Genomic DNA, 21,745 nt, shown 5'->3' on the forward strand with positions numbered 1-21,745 from the left:
AACAGGTTCTTTCCCTCCTTCCTCCTTCCCTTTTTTCCTCTTTCATTCCTCTTTTCCTCCCTTCTTTCTTTCCATTCTCCGTTTTCCCCCCAGGTATATTTCTTTCTCCCAAATAGGATGTTTTGTTGCTTTACTTAATTTTTCCTTTTTTTTTTTTTTTTTTAAAAAAAAGGTGTTTTGTAAATTCTAACTAGAATTCCTGAAAAAGAATCTGTCGCGCACGGTCTTGTTGCACGAGGCAGTATTTGCAAGAAAAGGTGTTCATCGAAAGCAGCTCATCAAAGCATTTTTTTTTTTTTAAAGATTGTCATTCTGCATCTCCATGTTCCTTGTCAAGTCTGAGTCTCCATAATCACTGTATTTGAGAATATAGGTTAGGGTGTTTCCATTTTAAAAATAATAAGCAGGGGCGCCTGGGTGGCTCAGTTGGTTGAGCGACTGCCTTCGGCTCAGGTCATGATCCTGGAGTCCCGGGATCGAGTCCCACATCGGGCTCCCTGCTCGGCAGGGAGCCTGCTTCTCCCTCTGACCCTCCCCCCTCTCATGTGCTCTCTCTCTCTCTCTCTCTCTCATTCTCTCTCTGTCAAATAATAAATAAAATCTTTATAAAAAAAATAATAAATAAACAAGGTTTCATTGGGCGCCTGGGTGGCTCAGTTGGTTAAGCGACTGCCTTCGGCTCAGGTCATGATCCTGGAGTCCTGGGATCGAGTCCCGCATCGGGCTCCCTGCTCAGCAGGGAGCCTGCTTCTCCCTCTGCCCCTCCCCCCTCTCATGCTCTCTCTCTCTCAGTCTCTCTCTCAAATAAATAAATAAAATCTTAAAAATAGTAATAATAATAATAAGCAATGTTTCCTGCTTGAATACTATATCGCGTGTTTATTGTGCTTTCTTCAGCCTCGACCCTCTAAATTCGCCTCAGGCCCCACCTCCAAGCTCCACGAATCCCCTCCTGAGGAGTTCGCGAGCCGCGGGAGGGGAAAGTGGGGTGTCCGTCCCGAAACGCTCGCGGGCTGCGCAAGCACAGCGTCAGCCGCCAAGCACGCCCCGAAGCTCTAGGCGTCTGACGGGAGACCTCGGGCCTCCTCGCGGGGTCCGGGGCGGCGGGCGGCGCGCGGCGGGGCGGGGCGGGCTCGGGTTGCGGCGGCGCGCCGGGCGCCGCGGCCCCACAGCCGCTCTGCGCCTCCTCCGAGAGCCGCGCGCGGACGCAGCGGCGCGGCGTCGAGGCGGCAGGGGCTCCGGAGCGCGGCGGCTCGGCCCTGGGCAGCGCCGGGCAGCGCGGGCCGGTGAGTGCGCGCGAGGGGGCGCGGGGCCGGGAGAGGAGGCGGCGGGGCCGCGGGAGAGGCGGGCGCGGGCGGGCAGGGAAGGCGCGCGCGGGGCGCTGTCGGCCGTGCGTCGGGCCCACGCCGGCCCGGCGGTCGCGTCTGCGGTCTCCCGGGCTTCCCTCTCGCCTCTGGCTCTCACTCCTTCCTGAAACTAACAGGCAACAACTTGGACGCGCCCCGCCTCGGCCGTCTCCAAGCGCTGGCGGGACAAGGTCTGAGCAGTGCTTTCCCCCGGAAACGTCTGCCTCCATCGCCCCCTCTGCGGCGGCGGCCCAGACTTCACGAGGCGCTCGCCTCCCTCGGGTTCTGAGCCAGCCTCGGCCCCGCCGCTTCCCGGCGCCCTCGGGTGCTCCGCCAGCACTCTCAGCGCTGCCCCGCCGAGGCTCGCTTCTCGCCTGTTCGTGTCCCCTCGGGTTGTGAAATCCCACTATCGCCCTTGGCCTCCTCGCTGGGGCCGCGCGCTGCCCGCGGGGCCACCGGGTGGGGTGCCCGGCCAGGGGAGCTGTGGTTCGGGGGCCGGGCCTCCCCTCCGCAGCCGCGAAGTGGGGCCGGCCCCCGCAGCTCCGTGAAGGGGACGCGCCTCGCTGCTTTAAAACTGGGCAGTGGTGGCCCCCTGCCTAGAGCGCCGGCCGCCTCCGGAACGCCTCCGGTGCGGGGCGCGCTGCCGCGGTGGCGGGTCTGATACTGCGGCCCCGGCAAGCTCCTGCCCCACGCTTGGGGAGGACCACGGATCGGGAGACCGGTTTACTCGCAGTGACTGCCGCACGGAGGGGCTCTCGGGGCCGGGCGGGCACGGGACGCATGCTGGGCATTCTCGGGTGCAGGTCAAGGCCGCGAAGGTGGAAGACCTACGAGGGTCCGGCAGCTGTCAGGGGCGCTGTGGGGCAGGGGGCGTGGATTCTTACCCTCCCCGTGATCAGTTTGGGGTCTAGAGTTGGTAAATCGTGACCGGGAGCTCTAATAACAAAAATGGTGATTCGCTGTGGGGGGACACTGAGGTTCGGCTTTTTTTTTTTTTATCTGAGAACTGGGAACAATGTGCATTAGCCATAAATGCACATAATACGCATCGTTGAAAGTAAGCTTGGAAGTAGAGGGAAAGTCGAATATGCAACTTTCTGAAACGAAATTTGGAATAGGTTTTTGCCAGGCAGTCCTAATTGCGGTAGTATTTCTTTGTTCAGAAGGCTTTCAGGTGGGAGACCAGACGCAGGAGAGAGAAATTCAGACTAATTTGCATTAGAAAAAAGCTCGGAGTGAAGATGGTAAGATGACCGATATCTTAAGTGCTCTGCTGGAAAGCTTTCTGCTCTGTTAGGTAACACCTGAAGCCCCAGTCCTGTTACGTAGCATTTCTTTTTTTCTCTCTTTAACTACTCTGAAACTATACAGAGTTACAAGTTCCTCATTAATTTATGAGCGATACCAAAGAATTGACTCAATCCAGCAAGTATTCGAGCACCTTCTGCGTGTGAAGCACTTTGCTAAGAGCTGCAGAAGAATGGAAGATAGAGGAATTTTCCAATTAAAACCACCACAACAACAGTGGACTGACTTGTCAGGTGTAGATGCCTCTTCAATTTAAATCAAGACCAGTTGAGTTTTCCAAGGCTGATGCCAGAGACGACTGCCTGTTTTCTTTTAGGAATTTTATGGTTTCGGGCCATTTTGAGTTCATTGTGTGTGGTGTGAGAAGGTGGTCCAGTTTCATTCTTTTGCATGTAGCTGTCCAGTGTTCCCAGCATCATTTATTGAAGAGACTGTCTTTTCCCCATTGGATATTCTTGCCTCCTTTGTTGCAGATTAATTGACCACGCAAGTGTAGGTTTATTTCTGGGCTCTCTGTTCTATTGATCTGTGTGTCTGTTTTTATGCCAGTACCATGCTGTTTTGATCTCTAGAGCTTTGTAGTGTAGTTTGAAATCTGGGAAAAAATGAGTTGAGTTTTCATCTGATTCTAAATGTGTGTCCCTTGATATCGTAATCATTTTGAAGTTTTTCTACCAATGCAGGTAGTCCGCATTTTATTAATTCCAAATAAAAGATTTTCTAGGAAATATAACTAAATAAGAAGGCATGTCCATTTTCCCTAGTGTTTGCACTATCATTGAATTAATAAAGTCAAAATCAACAACAAAAATGAGGGGATGGTGATTTTCCTTTGTTTAAAACTAGTGAAACTGTGCAGAAAAGAAGACAAGTCAACATGGGTAAATGTAATCCTCTGGTGCTTCCCATCGTCTTTGTTATCTAAGTTCATTCCTTTTGGAAGATAGATCCAATTTCATGAAATCCTTCAATTTGTCTTTTGGAAGACAGCTCCAGTGGCCAGTTTCAGAAAATCTTTCAGCAAATCATCATTGCTGTGGATACTAGCAATCATCAACTACATCATCTTTTGGACTTCACCCTCTTAAACAATTGTATTGGGGGGGAAGGGGTTCGGGGAGGGGACAGGTCTTTTTAAAAATCTGGCCTAAGCTGGGGCGCCTGGGTGGCTCAGTCGTTAAGCGTCTGCCTTTGGCTCAGGTCATGATCCCAGGGTCCTGGGATCGAGTCCCGCATCGGGCTCCCTGCTCAGCGGGAAGCCTGCTTCTCCCTCTCCCACTCCCCTTGCTTGTGTTCCCTCTCTCGCTGTGTCTCTGTCTGTCAAATAAATAAATAAAATCTTTAAAAAAAAAAATCTGGCCTAAGCTAAGGACTTTATCCCTACAAAAAACACACAACATTCAAAATGTTGCGTATCTTTCAGAGGAATAAGACCCCCCTTTAGAGCAGGGCAGTGATTTAGTCAGGGAGATGGAAATGAAGAGAGGATATGGGTAAATCCACAAACTGAGTGGTTAAAACTTAATTTACTTTGGAATGGAATAAATACTTGGCCTTTTGAGTAAGTGTCCTGTAAATAGGAATTAATAAATGTATTATCTGTAAAAGACTGAAGACAGTAGTCCTGTTAATTTTTTAGTTGATCAGTATCCGCTTGTGTCTTGAACATTATGAATCCCATTTTTTAATTTTTTTCTCGTCCTTCTCAAGGAAAGTGCTTCTGAGATTTTTTTCCCAGTGCTGATGCCCCATTCAGGGCAGTTTTTCACATACCAACTGTCATGACCATGAATTGCTCAGGATGGGAATGGTTGAATTCAAAATTTGAACTTGCTCTCTCACGCACACGTACTCGTGTTCACCTTTGGGAAGGAGGTGTGTGTGTGCGCGTGTGCGCGCGCGCGTGTGTGTGTGTGTGTTGTACTGCATCATTACCATGTTCAGTACTATGGTATTAGGAATGAATGGACATCATCAAGAAACATTTTGGACGTAACTTCTTTCAAAGAACAAACCAGCAACCACTGGATTAACTTTCCTTCCTTCTGTCCTAGGGCCGAGGAGCGAGCTGTCCCTTCTCCAGCTCTCAGCCCTACGAATCCGGGTTTCGCTGAACCACACCAGACCTCTCGTCTGGGGCCCTGTCCCCTGCCCTCTGTGCTGCCCTTTGGACTCGGGTAGGTAGGTCCCCCTGGAACTAATAAACTGGGAAAGTGGGTCATAGGTAGTGATGGATTTGATGTGGAGCACAGGATTTCTTAACATTTCCAGAGTCCTGAATCATAAACCACGATTTGGAAGAAAAGGGTGAGAGAGAGAGAGAGTGCTAGAAGCAGCATAGCTTACTCTCTCTTTTTAACTTGGATCGGGACCAGCCTAACTGATCCTTAGCTATGAAGCAGCTTTGACTTACCTTATTGAGTGACAGCTACATAGTTGGTCACGACCTTAGAATGCCATTGATAGACATTAATTGGATGAGTAAACTGGTGGAGATCATCATTTTTTTTTTTAAGATTTTATTTATTTACTTGAGAGAGAGTATACAAGCAGGGTGAGGGGCAGAAGGAGCAGCAGACTCTCTGATGAGCGAAGAGTACGACTCGGGCTCGATCCCAGGACCCTGGGATCATGACCTGAGCTGAAGGCAGATTCTTAGCCAACTGAACCACCCAGGTGCCCCGAGATCATGGTTTTAATCCAAGCTCTGCCCTTAACTAAGTGTGTGATCTTGGGCAAGTAACAAGTCAATTAAATTCTTTGGACATTCATTTTTTTTTCTGTGTCATATGGGATCAGTGATTCTCAACTACTAAAGTATAATTCTTTGCATTTCAATCACAGGGAGAGTTTATTTAAAAAAAAAAAATACTGGGTCAGAGATTCTGATGTAATTAGACTGGGGCAGGCCCAGACATCTCTTTTTTTTTTTTTTTAAGAAGCCTCCCCAACCCCCTACCAAGAAACACTAATGTCCAGCCAAGATTGAGAATCACTGGGTTAAAAAATCACCAAGAACTGATTCTAAGATTATGTCACCTGAAGATAGAAAACAGATCCACAAAATCCCTTCTATACATAGCCTGGCCCAGGATTATATAGACTCAGTGGTAACGAAGCCTAAACATGCCTTCCTAAGAAGCAGTCCACATCAGGGACTTTAGTTTATTTAGGGAAGGTAATGTGCCTTCTCACTGGTTCAGTATTCCCACAATGCTTTGCAAGTCCTTAGCACCCAGTATGTTTTGATGGACTGAACTCCGTGTAACTCTGCCTATCCAAGATGATTAGCTGTTCCTAATGTCCCCAGAGACGATTATCTCTCCTTGGGGTATCCATGCCAGTGTTCAATAGCCTGTTGAAATTTTTTCCTAGAGGTGATCTGTGATCTGTGTGTGAGGGTATGGGAGAAAAGTGTCAGCAAGGGATAAAGATGATGACCTTGATCGTTGCTGAAATGTGAGCTTCTGTGTCCAAACTAAGATAAAAAAGGTGATCCTCACACCTTCTCAGGTAGTAGACTATCCAGTTACCACAAGTGGGATAGGAAAAAAAGAGCATATTGTTTACCTTAATCATTTGTTTGGGACCCAGTCTTGTTGCCATTCCATTGTTAATTCTGTAGATGTTCACACTTTGAAAATTATTCTTAGATTTAAAGATATAACTTTCTAAATTGTAATCCATAAAATTTATTTCTGTTTATCGTACTCTTTTTTTCTCCTACTGCCCTTCACATCCCAAAACACTTAGAAGAAGAAAAAAACAGTGTGTATGTGTGACTGTCAGATCAGTAAAAGAGAAACAGACATGAGCTGACAAAAGATGGAAAGGCATTAAGGAGGAAACATAGAACAAGGGTAAGAAGGCCCATGGACGGCAAGGAGCTACACTTCATTTCATTTCTTTTGTCTCTACTGTTGGTCTTAGGGCTGCTTCATGTTTATTCTCAGGCTTTCCAAAACTTGGGCAAATCATTGTATTTCACCTGCTATGTGTTGGAAAATATGGGCTTGTGGCCCATGATTCCAGCATGTTCCCTGCTGTCTTCCAAACATGGTGGATAGAGGGTATCTCCTTAGGTGAATTGACAGCCTGGACACACTTGGTCTAATCCAGCATGGGCCAATCCCAGGGCCTGGGCTAATTCTAAGTAATGTCTTGGGTTGGGGAATATATTTTTTTCTTAGCTTAGGAAAGCTACTGACACTAGAATTCTTTACCTTTGTGTTTTAGAGGAAATGGCCTTACCTGGTATCAAAAATCGAATGCAGACCTACAGAACCAGCTCAGCCCCCGTCTCTCCATTTACTGAGAGGTGGTTGCATCCCTGCCATTAAAAAACAAATCTTGTGTTGGATTCATTTTTATATGTTTATTGCTGATCATTATTCTCAAATATTTAGTAATATTGGGCACATGCTGTTTTGTTATTTCATAATTTATTCTTTCTTCTTAAATAAATTTTTTTTTTTAAGATTTTATTTATTTATTTGAGACAGAGAGAATGAGAGGGAGGAGGGTCAGAGGGAGAAGCAGACTCCCTGCAGAGCAGGGAGCCCGATGCAGGACTCGATTCCAGGACTCCAGGATCATGACCTGAGCCGAAGGCAGTCGCTTAACCAATTGAGCCACCCAGGCGCCCCCTCTTCTTAAATAAATTAAGATAGAGTAAATGTGGGGTGCCTGGCTGGCTCAGTTGGTGGAACATGTGACTCTTGATCTCAGGATTATGTGTTCCAGCCCCACATTGGGTGTAGAGATTACTTAAAAATAAAATCTTTAAAAGAAAGATAGGAGTAAATGTACTATGAAAAGATGGGCTTTGTCCTCGTAACTTCAAGTTAAAACTTTAAGTAAAAAACTTAATTATTAATTCAAATGCCCAGTTATGTGTTTAAGCATTTTTCCTCCCACAAACCTAATTTTTGAAGTTAAGGAGTACTGTTAGTGTTGTTCTGGTCCCTAGGAGTATTATTCGTTTTCTTTTTAAACCTTTACTCTCTCAAAACAATTAAATGTTGCAAGGTGACTAGAAAAGAATATCCAGTGGAAATGTTGCAAGATAATTAGAAATGATAAAATTTCTTCAACTAGTCCCTGTGTGATTGAACACTTTTAACAACCAAATCCAAAGCTAGCAGGGGTTTTCATTTCTTCTTCCTTCCCTCCTCGATTCACTCATTCATTCAACAAATGTCCAGTGAATTCCTGTTCTGTGCCTGTCCTCTTTTGGCTTTCATTCTCAGGAAGGGAAGAGGACATACAGAAAATGAAGTAAGTACAGTGTGGGTCAGAGGGTGATGTGTGCTATGGATGAAAATAAAGCTGGGGAGAAGGCAGTGGAGGGGCTGGGTGGGCAATTTTTAAAATAAGGTAGTTAGGACAATCTTCAGCTGAGAAAATGGTGTTGAGCACAGACCTGAAAGTGGTGAAGGAGAAAGTTCTGGGGAGCTCCGGAGCAGGAGTCAGGTGTGTGCCTGGCACACAGCAGGGAGGTCCCAGTGGCTAGAGCAGAGTGAGGAGGTGGGAAGTAGGAGGAAATGCAAGTGGCTGTGGGGCAGGAGCTTGGGAGAATGCTGAAGATCATATGGGGCCTTTTAGGGCCTTTTCAGAGGGATGCTTGTGAAGTGATAGGAAGGTGAGGTTTCTTACTGCTTAGTCAAAATTCCAGCAGCCCTGAGATCTGTTTCTTCTTTGTTACACCCTCCGGGTGGTCTCCAGCTTTCCCTTCCTCACAAATCAGCCCCTACCCATTCTTTCCCTTGGGATTCCTTTCTCCCCAAGGCTGGCCATAGAGTGGGATTCAGTCTCCCATTCTCCTTACTGGCTTGGTACCCTGCAGGTGAGACTCTCCCTTCCTTTTTAAAGAATGCACTCCTAGGGGGCACCTGGGGGCTCAGTCGGTTAAGCATCTGCCTTTGGCTCAGGTCATGATCCCAGGGTCCTGCGATGGAGTCCTGCCTCAGGCTCCCCCTGCTCGGTGGGGAATCTTCTTCTCCCTCTCGCTGCCACTCCCCCTGCTTGTGCACGCACGCGCGCTCTCTCTCTCTGTCAAATAAATAAATAAAAATCTTTAAAAATAAAAAAAAAGAATGCACTACTAGTTGCTAAAGAATAAAAACTGTCAGGTAGTACTAAAGCCAACAATGGTGAGAGAAATTAATATATACAAAATATATCTTGGTTTCTACTGTAGCCCAGGCAGAAAGGGGCCGCATTGCTGGTTGGCTGGATTTAGCCTGTGTGTTTTCTTGAGTCTGCACATTGTGTTATAAATACTTGTGTTAACATTGAAAAAGTGATAGTTTTGTTAAAATGTAGTTTCAAGTTCTCTTTAAAAATTGGATGTTCTATTTATATGCAGTGTGGAATGCGGTGCCTGGGTGCCTCAGTCAGTTAAGCATCTGACTCTTGGTTTCCGTTCAGGTTGTGATTCAGCATCCAGAGATCGAGCCCCACGTTGGACTCTGCGCCTAGTGCGGAGTCGCTTAAGTTTCTCTCTCGGTCTCCCTCCACCCCTCTGCCTCCCCCCTCCCTGTCTCTCTCTCTCTCTCTCAAATAAATCAATCTTTATATGAAGTTACAGGATAGGCAAAACTAATCTATGGTGATTTTAGGGATACGGCAGAGATTAAGTACGAGCACCAGGAAAATTTCTGGGTGACGAAAAGTTTCTATTCATAATAGTCTGAAATGCATGGTGGAACTCATTAAACCACACACTGATCTGTGCAGTTCACTATATGTAAACTGAATCTGAATATAAAGAAAATTTTTAAAGAGAAGCCAGTATTCAGCAAGAGCTGAGGAGGAGCTAACCACTTTGGGTTGGCACATGCTCTCTAGGTTGGCACAGACTCACCTGGCTCACTTCAGTCCTTTTCATTACCCACCTGGCCCCTCGTGTGTGATTCCCACAGCAGACTCTCTCGGTGCTTCTGGGTTCAGCTCTCAATGGGGGCCTGGTATGTTAACTGGCAACAGAGAAAATAGTACCTGCCTCTAGGGTTACATGTGAAGCAGGTAACAAACCTGATAGCTTAGGTCGGTCAGGCAGCGTATCCACACCCATCTCTCTGTGGTATTCTCAAACCTAGGGTTCTGGGAGGTCTCTGAACATGACTCTCACTCTTCAGCCAAGGGTCTCCTGTGTTTTTGCAGACACCTCCTCTGCGAGGATACAGAAAGTCCCTTGTACTCCTATCATCAGCACTTACAACTTGCTTTTATTACATTTGTTACAAAAATGATAGTGTGTGCTATGGAAATCCTAGAAAGTACAAATAAAAACAAAATTACCCTCTATTCCACCATCCAAACGTAACCTCTATTTACAGTTTTGTGGTAAATGCTTTCAAATCCTTCTCCATACTTTTATGCATTTTATATTAAAAATGGTTTGATTCATAAAATTCGGCACACACTTGCTCAGTTTTCAAAATGAAAAAATAATAAGTGAAGGATTAAGCACAAGCATTGCCTTCTCTCTAACCTGTAACTGTTTTTAAAAGGCTATAAAATTATGCAAAGAATAGGAAGAACTCAGCAGAGAATGAGATAGACAAATGTTTGGAGGAAAGTAAACGATGAAACAGAACTAAGGATTAGTGCAAGAAGGACCGCCATGGGAATGAGAGTGATCTAGAAAGAAGCTCTGGGCATGGAGTCAGCAAAGACAGAGCAGGCATGAGCAGAGGCATTGAAGCAGAGATTAACGGAAATTCTTATGCATTAATTAAAATGAAGCCATGTTTCTAATGTGAGTTTGGTATTATAGATAAATTCTTTTTTTCCCTAGCACTTGGAAAGAGGGTGGGCCCTAGCCTACAAGCCAGTTCTTGCCTCTTAACCCCAAAATCAAGCGAGCCCTCAGCAGAGCCGACTTTGGTCACCGTATTATTCAAGGAAGGGTCCTATGCTGGAAACACTTGATATGTGATAGTGGAGGAAAATGAGAAAAGTTAATGAAGTCTTTAATTTATAAATATAAATATATAACTAAGAATAACCTAACAAATGAAGGAGCATTAAAAAAAAAAAAAAGATAAACAGTTACTAATGCCAGAGGGGAGATCATTCAGGGAAATCATTTTAAATAGCCTTTAAAAAATCTGAGTACCCTCAGAGTGATTAAAAAGATAGTTTCCTTACACAAAAACAGAATTCTTTTAAGAAGGAACAATCAGAAAACCAAAATAGTCTCAAATTTTCTTTAAAAAATGATTACTATAATAAAAATAACTTATTAGAAGGACTAAAAGGTAAAGTTTAAGAAATCTATAACACTATGTTAACTGTACTGGAATTGAAAAAAAAGTTTAAGAAATCTGTCAGAGAATATATATGCTAGGAAAGATGATAAAACAAAGAAGAGCAGTCCAGTAAGTCCAATATCAACCTATTGCAGCTCTAGAAAGAAAAAATCAAAACAAAATAAAAATGGCGGGAAAGAGATTGACAAAGAAATACTAGGAAAAAATTCCTGTAGTTGAGGAGAAGTAGGAGATAAAAAGGATCCATCAAGTGAATGGAAAAAACATCCATACAAATATACAATCATTATAAAATTTCAGAATCAAGAATATAGCAAGGCTCCTAAAATTAGTTTCTAAAAGGGAATATGAAGTTACTTAAGATTGACATAAAGTTTCTCATCAATGAACTGGATACTGAAATGTGATAAAGCAATGCCTTCAAATTTATGAGTGAAGGGGTGCCTGGGTGGCTTAGTCGGTAAGCGTTCAACTCTTTTTTTTTTTTTTTAAAGATTTTATTTATTTATTTGACAGAGAGAGATACAGCGAGAGAGGGAACACAAGCGGGTGGAAAGGGAGAAGCAGGCCTCCCGCCGAGCAGGGAGCCCAATGTGGGGCTCAATCCCAGGACCCTGGGATCATGACCTGAGCCGAAGGCAGACGCCTAACGACTGAGCCACCCAGGCACCCTAGAATGACTTTAATTCTATTCAATAGATAGAACCAGTAATGAACAATTTTAATGTAGTTATAATAATGGGGCCTCGGGCAACTGAATTACTAAGCTGACTCATATGTATAAACACACAAAAACAAAAGATAAACTTTAAAGTTAAAGTTAAATAAACTTTTAAATAAAGACTACCAGAAGAATGCAGAAAACTGTTTTAAAAGAACAGTAAGTGCAAGCTCATACTCAGCACACCCCATAGGAGTTTCTCTGCGGGGAAAAAAATCATAGGGTGTAGGGATGGGGTCATACATGCAAACCTGGAAAGAAGACATGGCCTCAGGCCTAAAGAGACAAGGAACCACCCCTTCTCCCATTTAATATGAGCTCACTATTTTAAAAACCTGCCAACTGGGGCACCTGGGTGGCTCAGTTGGTTTAGCTTCTGCCTTCAGCTCAGGTCACGATCCTAGAGTCCCGGGATCAAGCCCCGCATCAGGCTCCCTGCTCCTTGGAGAGTCGGCTTCTCCCTCTCTCTCTGATCCTTCCCCCCTCTTGTGCTCACTCTCTCTCACTCTCTCAAATAAATAAATAAAATCTTTAAAAAAATAAAGTGGTCCATTAAAAAAAAGACAAATGCCAACAACCATAAGGGAGTATCAGCAAAGAAAACAAATAGAAGAATTAGGGGCACCTGGGTGGCTCAGTCATTAAGTGTCTGCCTTCAGCTCAGGTCATGATCCCGGGGTCCTGGGATCGAGCCCCACATCGGGCTCCCTGCTCGGCAGGAAGCCTGCTTCTCCCTCTCCCACTCCCCCTGCTTGTGTTCCCTCTCTCGCTGTGTCTCTCTCTGTCAAATAAATAAAATCTTTAAAAAACAAAAACAAAAAACAAATAGAAGAATTAAATCCTCAAGAATATAAGATAATGGAAACATATCAACAAAATATTAAGTGTGTTAAAAATTATTAGATAAGAATACAAAACAAGGGAAAACAGTACACTGAAAAAAAGAACAGCATATTTCAAAAAGAAGATACAGAAATAAAAAATACATTGAATTTTTTTTAATTAATGTTCTAGCTAAACAACATATTGGAACCAAAGGTAAGTTAGTAAATTAGAAGCCAAATCTGAGAAAACTGTCTGGAATCAGGTCATTGAGATAAAAAGATGGGAAATGTCAGAGGTTAAAAAACACAATGATATAATGAGAAGTTCCAACAAATGTCTAATAGAAATTCCAGAAGGAGGTAAGAGAAGGAATTTGCCTATATTTGTTACATAAATAAACAAATTAAAATAGTAATACAGGGATGCCTGGATGGCTCATCTGTTAAGCGTCTGCCTTCAGCTCAGGTCATGATCCCGGGGTCCTGGGACCAAGCCCCGCATCGGGCTCCCTGCTCAGGGGGGCATCTGCTAACCCTCCCCCTACTCATGCTCTCTCTAGCTCTCTCTCACGTGTGCTCTCTCTCTCTCTCAAATAATTTTTTTTAAATAGTAGTATAATTAGCAAAAATAATGAGAAGACTTAAATATTCATTTTTAATGGTAAGCATTCACAGATGTCTAAATTCAATGTTTTAAAAAATAGCTGTATCATTCTATTACTTAGAATAGTAGTTCTTAAACTTTTTAAATATATTTTTTGAATTTTTTAATTTAAATTCAGTTTAGTTAACATACAGTGTATCATTAGTTTCAGGGTAGAATGTGGTGATTCATCAGTTGCATATAACACCCAGTGCTCATTACATCAAGTGCCCTCCTTAATGCCCATCACCCAGTTACCCATCCCCCCACCAACCTCCCCTCCAGCAACCCTCAGTTTGTTTACTATAGTTAAGAGTCTCTTATGGGTTGCCTTCCTCTCTGTTTTTATCTTATTTTTCCTTCCCTTCCCCTATGTTCATCTATTTTGGTTTTTAAATTCCACATATGGGGCGCCTGGGTGGCTCAGATGGTTAAGCATCTGCCTTCAGCTCAGGTCATGATCCCGGGGTCCTGGGATCGAGTCCTACATCGGGCTCCCTGCTCAGCGGGGAGCCTGCTTCTCTCTCTCCCGCTCCCTCTGCTTGTGCTCTCTCTCTCCCTCTCTCCATCAAATAAATAAAAATAATAAAATCTTTAAATTCCACATATGAGTGAGATCATATATTTGTCTTTCTCGGACTAATTTCACTTAGCATAATACCCTCTAGTTCTATCCACGTCATTGCAAATGGCAAGATTTCATTTTTTTTTTGATGGCTGCGTAATAGTCCATTGTGTGTGTGTGTGTGTGTGTGTGTGTGTGTACCACATCTTCTTTATCCATTCATCTGTTGATGGACACATGGGCTCTTTTCATAGTTTGGCTACTGTGGACATTGCTGCTATGAACATTGGGGTGCAGGTGCCCTTCCGAATCACTCTTTTTGTATCCTTTGGATAAATACCTAGTAGTGCAATTGCCGGGCCATAGGGTATTTCTGTTTTTAACTTTTCGAGGAAGTAGCTCTCAATCTTAGAGATTTGGAAATGTGTCAAAGTGATTGAAGGGTGCTGCTAGCATTTAGTGTCAGGGACAAAGATACTAAATGCACAGGAGAGTTCCACACGAGTCCTACCCAGAATACTAATAGCACTTTTTAAGAAATGCTGATGTAGAGTTCAAAATAAATCCACCAGAGGAACTAAAAACAAAAATGATTTTAGGAAAATAGTTGCTTCGAGGAATAAGGCTACACTTGGGGAGAAGAGGGGTGGAAAACTGTTGCTTTTCATAACTAACCCTACCATAATACTTGCAGTTTTATTGTGTCTGTATTATTAATGACCTGAAGTTACCATTTTAGAAAAACAAATGACTGGTAAACCAGTAGATTCTTCTTCTGTTTTTACTTAAAGTTCAGAACTTTTTTTTTTTTTTAAGATTTTATTTATTTGACAGAGAGAACACAAGCAGTGGGAAGGGCCAGAGCGAAAGGGAAAAGCAGACTCCCCGCTGAGTGGGGATCATGACCTGAGCCAAAGGCAGGCGCTTAACCGACTGAGCCACCCATGCAACCCTCAGAACTTTTTCTTATTAAAATATCTGTCACTCAAATCTAAGCACCAGTTTGAATTGCTGAGCTTTTTACCCCAAAGAAGATTCTGGAAGCATATCTTGTGAGTATTAATGATCTTTCAAGTGTTCCAGCTGAAAAATAAATGTTAGAATTTATCAACAGGGAGTCACAGGAAATCAGTGTTAGAGGCCCTTCATTTTTTAATGGAATTGAATAATTTTTCCATAGCAGGTGGTTCTATATAGAACAAAGTAGGATGGAAATAGAGTCAAATAACTAGAGCATATGGACTCACTTGGAGCTTAGAGCCTGCCCTTTACGGTTCTGTAACACCTGGCTCTGTTCAACCTCTCCAGTTCCATTTTCTGTAACCACTCAAAATAGGATTTCTACCAGTGCTTTTGGTGTTCTTTGAACATTTTGTATTTTTACTTTTCACATCTTGGTGCAGAATCACATGCCCTTCCTTCCGCCTTCTGCCCATTATTCAAGAGCGGCTTCCAATCCAGTATCCTCTCTGAAGCCTTCCAATATGCTTAAAAACCACCATGCTTCATAAGCAGCAAATCACAAGTGAGAATACATGCCTACAATTAATATCATTTAAATAACATCAGATAAACATTCTGGCATGATCAGTCTGACACACCGTTAATGAGGCAGCATTGCCATACATGCATGGTTTCTGAAATCAGCAGACCTGAATCCCATCCTGGCTGTTCTTATCCTATCAGAGCCTCAGATACGTTATCTGAAAAACATGGGTAATTCTTACCTCACGTGGATGCTGTGAGTCTTTAATCCCACAGTCTCAGTAAATGTTAACTGCTGTAATTATGTTTATTATTGTGTATAAAGAAGAAGCTGACATAAATGTCTACCATTCATATTATTTTAAGTCAATTTATAGTTTTTATATACTCACTTTGTAAGTTACCCAATACTTAAAATGAGTATTGACATTGTTTAAAGGTGAACTTTTTTTTATTACTATCGCATATGAACTCACGCAGATCAAAACCAGAATTCCACTTGTAATGGCAAAAATTTGGGGTTGCCTGCCTATCTCAGTCAGTAGAGCATGTGACTCTTGATCTCAGGGTTGTGATTTCAAGCCCCACATTGGGCGTAGAGCTTACTTAAAGTAGCAGAAGCATCTAATAATAAGGAAGGTGGTTAACTAAATCATTGTATATGTATATTAGAAAATATTATGTAACCATTAAAAAGTATGCTTCTAAGTTGTTTATTAATGTGGCAAATGCTTATGATATCATGGTACGTAAAAAAATTTTAATGTAGGGGTGCTGGGTGGCTCAGTCGGGTGTTGACTCTTGATTTTGGCTCAGGTCATGATCTCAGGGTCTTGAGTTAGAGCCCTGCGTCTGGTTCCACGCTCAGTGTGGAGTCTGCTTCAAATTCTCTCTCCCCCTCTCTCTCTCAAATAAATTAATAAAATCTTTAAAAACAAACATTTTAATGCAAAACTTTTAAGACAATATCCAGCCATGTAAATATACATTATATATGCACAAATGTATGTATTCATGATATACATTCAGTATGTATTATTTATGCATGAGAAAAATGGAAAATTTCCAGATTTCCACAATGTTCATATATTTTATAAGGAAAAAAATCATGATTTATATATCAAAGGCCCTTGATCTCATTTCTTAAATGATATTTCCTTGCCGACAATCTCTCGCTCCCATCCCCAGAACTTTCTGTGTTCCCCTATATGCTCTATCATTCCATATGATTCTACCCACCTGTAAGAAATCCTTAAAAAGAGGTAGAATGCTACAAAGACATTAGATGACAAGGGTCCTGAGGGCATGTGCCATAGCTTATTGATCTCTAAGCCAACTTGGATGTGACAGCCAAACATGGAGGTAGAGAGTCAGTAGAATCGTACTGAATGAATGAATGGAGACCCAAGGCATTGAGAAATGGAGCAGGTAAAAGGAAATAAGTGTGAGATTGATTAAAAAGGTAATCATAAATATCTATGGAGTCCCTTATTCTAAGTGCTTTATAATTCTTACATTAATCTTCAATGCAGCACTATTGGGACTAGCTAGACAAATTATAAGCATCCACATAATGGCATGAATACAGCTGTTTAAAAAACAAAACAGGGCACCTGGGTGGCTCAGTTGGTTAAGCGACTGCCTTCGGCTCAGGTCATGATCCTGGAGTCCCGGGATCGAGTCCCACATCGGGCTCCCTGCTCAGCGGGGGGTCTGCTAACCCCCTCTGCCCCCTTCCCTCTAGTGCTCTCTGTCTCTCATTCTCTCTCTCTCTCAAATAAATAAATAAAATCTTTAAATAAATAAATAAAAAACAAAACAATGAGGGGATGCCTGGGTGGTTTAGTCAGTTTGCAATTGACTCTTGGTTTCAGCTCGGGTCATGATTTCAAGGTCATGAGATCTGAGCCCCACATCTGTCTCTGTGCTCAGTGAGGAGTCTGCTTGAGGTTCTCTCTCTCCCTCTCCCCCTCACCCTCTTGCACTCTTGCTCACTCTCTCAAGTGGACACATAAATCTTTAAAAAAATGAAGAATCTATTTTATAGTGGTATGGAAAGATCACCAAGAGATATTAAGTGAATAAAGCAAGGTACGGAACAGTATTAAGTCATTCTACCATTCATGAGAAGGAGACTATTCATATCCGCCTGTGTAAAATATTTCTGGAAAGACACACAGGAAGCTGACACCATGGTTGCCTCCCAGCCATAGACTGGAAGTGAGACTGCCCTTTAATTCTTTTTATACATGAATTTTTGAGCCATGTGAATATATTAGTGATTCAAAAAGATAATTAAAAATGGAGGAAAATCATTATCCCCATTTTCTAATAAGCAACCTGAGATTGAAGGAAATGAGGTCTCCTGCCCACAGCAGTAATAATAACAGTCACACACACTTATTAAGCACTTACTGTGTGCCAGGCCCCACAATAGGTACTTTGGAAACATTTTCTAATTTATTCCTCACAGATCTATATTAGTTTTATGTTGGGGCGCCTGGGTGGCTCAGTCGTTAAGCGTCTGCCTTCGGCTCAGGTCACGATCCTAGTGTCCTGGGATTGAGCCCCGCATTGGGCTCCCTGCTCTGCGGGAAGCCTGCTTCTCTCTCTCCCACTCCCCCTGCTTGTGTTCCCTCTCTCACTGTGTCTCTCTCTGTCAAATAAATAAAATCTTTAAAAAAAAAAAGTTTTATGTTTATTTCAGTGTCACCGCTGAAGAATCTGAAGGAAACATAGAATTTATTTTCCAATCGAACACACTTTTGGAAGTAATAATTACTCTGGGACAGCAAGCATAAGCCAGGACTTAGGGTCACTCCACTTAGAGAAGACAAATAGCGTGCAGATGTCCTATCATAATGGCAGAATCAGAACATGCTCTGTGTGACTCCACAGCCTATACATCTAACTGCCGTTTACAGATAAGCAGATGAAGGGACAGAAAACTGATGTACCTTGCAAAAAACACACAGCTGTTAAGTGCCAGTTCCAGCCTCCAAGCATGGTCCTTCTGAACCCAAAGCTTGTACCGTATGATGTTGCGTCTCTGGATAGAAATCTAATAATCCTGGGGCGCCTGGGTGGCTCAGTCGGTTAAGTGTCTGCCTTCGGCTCAGGTCGTGATCCCAGGGTCCTGGGATCGAGCCCCGCATCAGGCTCCCTGCTCGGCAGGAAACCTGCTTCTCCCTCTCCCACTCCCCCTGATTGTGTTCCCTCTCTCGCTGTGTCTCTCTCTCAAATAAAGAAAATCTTTTATTAAAAAAAAAAAAAGAAATCTAATAATCCTTTGGCAGAGGAATTTAAGAGGAGGATGATAAATCTAAAAGAAGAGGGAAAGGATGGGCAGAGCCCCAAGCTAAGTACTCTGGCACCTTTGGCCCCCACCACTCAAACACACCTGGAGAGCATTCAGTCACAAAATGTCTGGGGGACTGCTGTGTGCGGGAGTATGTGCCCAGTGTTTCGGGGACAGTGGTCCTGGCCTCACAGAGCTTACTGTCCACATTTAGGAGCAGGTTGCATAGATTTTAGAGCCTTTGGCTCTTTGTACGTATTGGCCACTGAAGTTAATCAATGATTGTTAATAAGGAAAAGCAAATAATATATGTTAAGAGTCCCAGAAGACTAGACAAAGGGAAACAACTTTTTCAAATTGCTTTCAGGAAAAGGCTGATAAGGTCATAAGTGAAAAATTGTTTCCTGGACTACAACTCATGAAGCTTTTTCTATATGCTATGCCCATTATAGAAAAGCTTATGCCCTGGGAAGTGTAGAAAATTTTCATAATAAATAACATTTATTTTTGTTAGTTGTTCATGCCCATAGAGTAATTATGTGAAAGATATAGTAAGTTTGGGCATGTGCTTGCATACTTGGAATGAGACGGTCAACATAAGCATTAGGACTAATTAGATTATTATGTAATTAATTATATAATTATAATGAGAGTTATAGATATATAAGTTGATTACTTTGAATAGACAGATGCCCTGAAACTATCTTTCTTCTGATACCTCCAGTCCACAGTGAAGAATACTCACTCACAAACTGAAAAGCATTACTGAACTGGTGTGTGTTTGTATGTGTGTGTGCGTGTGTGGGGGGGGTGGGGTGGGGTGTCTTAGTTTCAGACAACTGAATCCATTCTAGCTAAATCCACAGAGATTTAATTGGCATTTTGAACAAGCTTGCCAAATACTGTTCTCAGAATGTTGTCACTGGAAATACTAAAGATGAGGACACTAGGACTCAGAGAGGCAAGTTGTTTTTCTATATATATTCAACAAGCATTTTTGAGCCCTACGTAGGCATCACTGAACAGAAATCCACAGCATTGGGTTTCTGATCACAGTCTCATTTCCCAACAGGTTGTTCTTCAATCTCCCTCCATGACTTTTAAACAGTACAGATTCCAGAATTACTAAATCAGTATGTCTAAAGAACCTGGAAACCTGTCGTTTCAGGCTCCCTAGGTGATTCGGACACGCTTCCAAGCATGGAATCTCCTGGTGTAGTTGGCCCTGTTGTAACGGTATTGAATGGCTCAGGTGCTCGTGCAGCAGAGCTAAAGCTGGACCCTGACCCTCACCTCCATGCTGGAGTATCTCCCACAAAACCAGCGTGAATTTCCGTTATCAGCAAGCAGCTGATTCTTGCCTTAATTTGAAGTTAAAAATGGTGCTGGTGTTTTGTTATAGTTTTTATTTATAAATATCTGTGCCTTTTAAATTTGATGGCTACTCTGAATACGAAACCAGGTTTGTTTTGGAGACGTCACTTACCCCTACATGGATGTAGATGGGTCTGTTTTCTGACCTACAAAGGGAGGGGGTTACATTGGATCATCTTCAAGATGGACTTTCAGACCTAGAAATCTGTGATGAAAACTGTTTTTAAATCCCTTCTTTCATGGCTGTGGAAAACAGGATTTGAACCTCCAGGTCATTTTGCTTTTCGGTTGCTAGTATTTTTGTTGGAGGACCCGTCAGAAGATTTGTCCCTTTGACCATCTTAGAAGTGACATTTCTCCTGTGAGAGTTTGTGTGGTTTTACAACTTGGTGATTTATATTTTAATCAGCACACTGGAAGCTCATTATCTGTCAGATCAGAGTCTAGTCATTTGATCTGCTCGTGTTGGTCCCTTGGTTTCTTTGCTGCTCTTCTTCTGATAAGGGGGTTATTGATAGCCTTCATGGCTTTAATTATTTAATCATTATTGATGAGCATTAAAAGTTCCCCAAAAGGGCAGCCTTTCTCTATAACACCCTCTTCTCCTGTCCTGTCCTTACCCCTCCAGCACCCCTTTCTTTTCCCAGATAAGAAAAAACTGCTAAACAGATATCTGAAGGAGACATAGACTATAGCCAGAGTCCTAACACCTCAAAAATATTTGAAAATCCCCTCTTATCTCTGTCTCTTCCTAACCTACAGAGAGTTATGGTTGCCACATTTAGCAAAGAAAATATAAGATGCCCAGTAAAATTTGAGATAAAGCACAAAATTTTAATATACGTATGCTCTATGCAATATTTGGGGACATATCCTAAAAAAGTATTTGGTGTTTGCATTGAAATTTAATGGGCATCCTATATTTTATTTGGCAACCCTACAGAGAGTACATACCCTAATGATTTACTAAATCCATCTAATATTTTGAGATCTTTCTTTGAGACTTGCTCCTAATTTAAACCTAGAGCAAAATGTTTGTAATAACTGAGACTGTATTTGTGTAAAGTTTAATGAGTGTTGCACTGCCCAGCTACACACAATTCCCTCTTGTGTTCAGAACATAGGAATAGAAACAAGACTTTGTTTGAAAAACCTAAGCAAGATATTCTTCTGTTTTGTAATTTTTTGTTAAATATTTCAAAGACACACATAAGCAAAGACAGTGATGTAATGCATTGCCCACACTTTATTTACACCCTACCCAGTTTATTTTCTTTTTTGTTTGGATGTGGGTGTTTATATTGCCATTCCCTAAGTCAGTGGTTTTGACCTTCAGCTGTGTGTTATCGTCACCTGGAGAGCTTTTTACATCCTCATCCCCCCGCCTACCTCCCAGACCAATTAAATCAGAATCCCTCGCAGGAGAGTCAGACATCAGAAGCTGCCCCGGTGATTACAGTGAGCGGCCAGAGCTGAGAACCAATTCCCTAAGTGAAAATGGCAAAATCAAAGAAGTATTTTTACTGCTGAATCATGTCCTCATATTTTAAATTCATCTTCAAAATTATTTCAAATTATTTGTGGTTTTCTTATGTCTTTTTCATATTTATTTCTCTGTCTCTCTTGGGTTTTAAACCAGTGGTTCTCTACTCATTAAAATCATCTTAGGATGCTGTTTTAAGAAAATGCCTGGGCTCCCCTCCTGGATGTTGTGCTCTAATTGGTCTGGTGTGGAGCCCAGGATTTCTTGGTTTTAAAAGCACCTGAGGAGATTCTGAGTTTAAGCAGAGTTGAAAGCCAGTATTTTTTAATATGTCAAATACCTATCTAGCTGATCATCTGAATCTCCTGGGGAACTTTTATTTATTTATTTATTTATTTATTTATTTATTTATTTATTTATTT

At 42.5% G+C, this 21,745-nt stretch overlaps 1 protein-coding gene across 5 annotated transcripts in view; it reads left to right on the top strand.

The window, feature by feature from the left end:
* Positions 1-1,185: 1,185 nt before the first annotated feature.
* Positions 1,186-21,745, top strand: part of SLC26A5 (solute carrier family 26 member 5) — a 54,882-nt gene continuing 34,322 nt past the window's right edge. For 4 of the 5 annotated variants that reach the window (XM_035020404.1, XM_035020407.1, XM_035020408.1 and 1 more), the window contains exons 1-2: positions 1,186-1,286; positions 4,709-4,831. The gene's annotated coding sequence lies outside the window, so the exon portion shown is untranslated. Of the gene's footprint in view, positions 1,287-4,708; positions 4,836-21,745 lie in introns of all 5 variants that reach the window. The other variant, XM_035020406.1, reaches the window with a different exon arrangement.

Source organism: Mirounga leonina, unplaced genomic scaffold, assembly GCF_011800145.1.
Source record: "Mirounga leonina isolate KUSES-001 unplaced genomic scaffold, KU_Mleo_1.0 Mir_174, whole genome shotgun sequence".
Taxonomy (NCBI): domain Eukaryota; kingdom Metazoa; phylum Chordata; class Mammalia; order Carnivora; family Phocidae; genus Mirounga; species Mirounga leonina.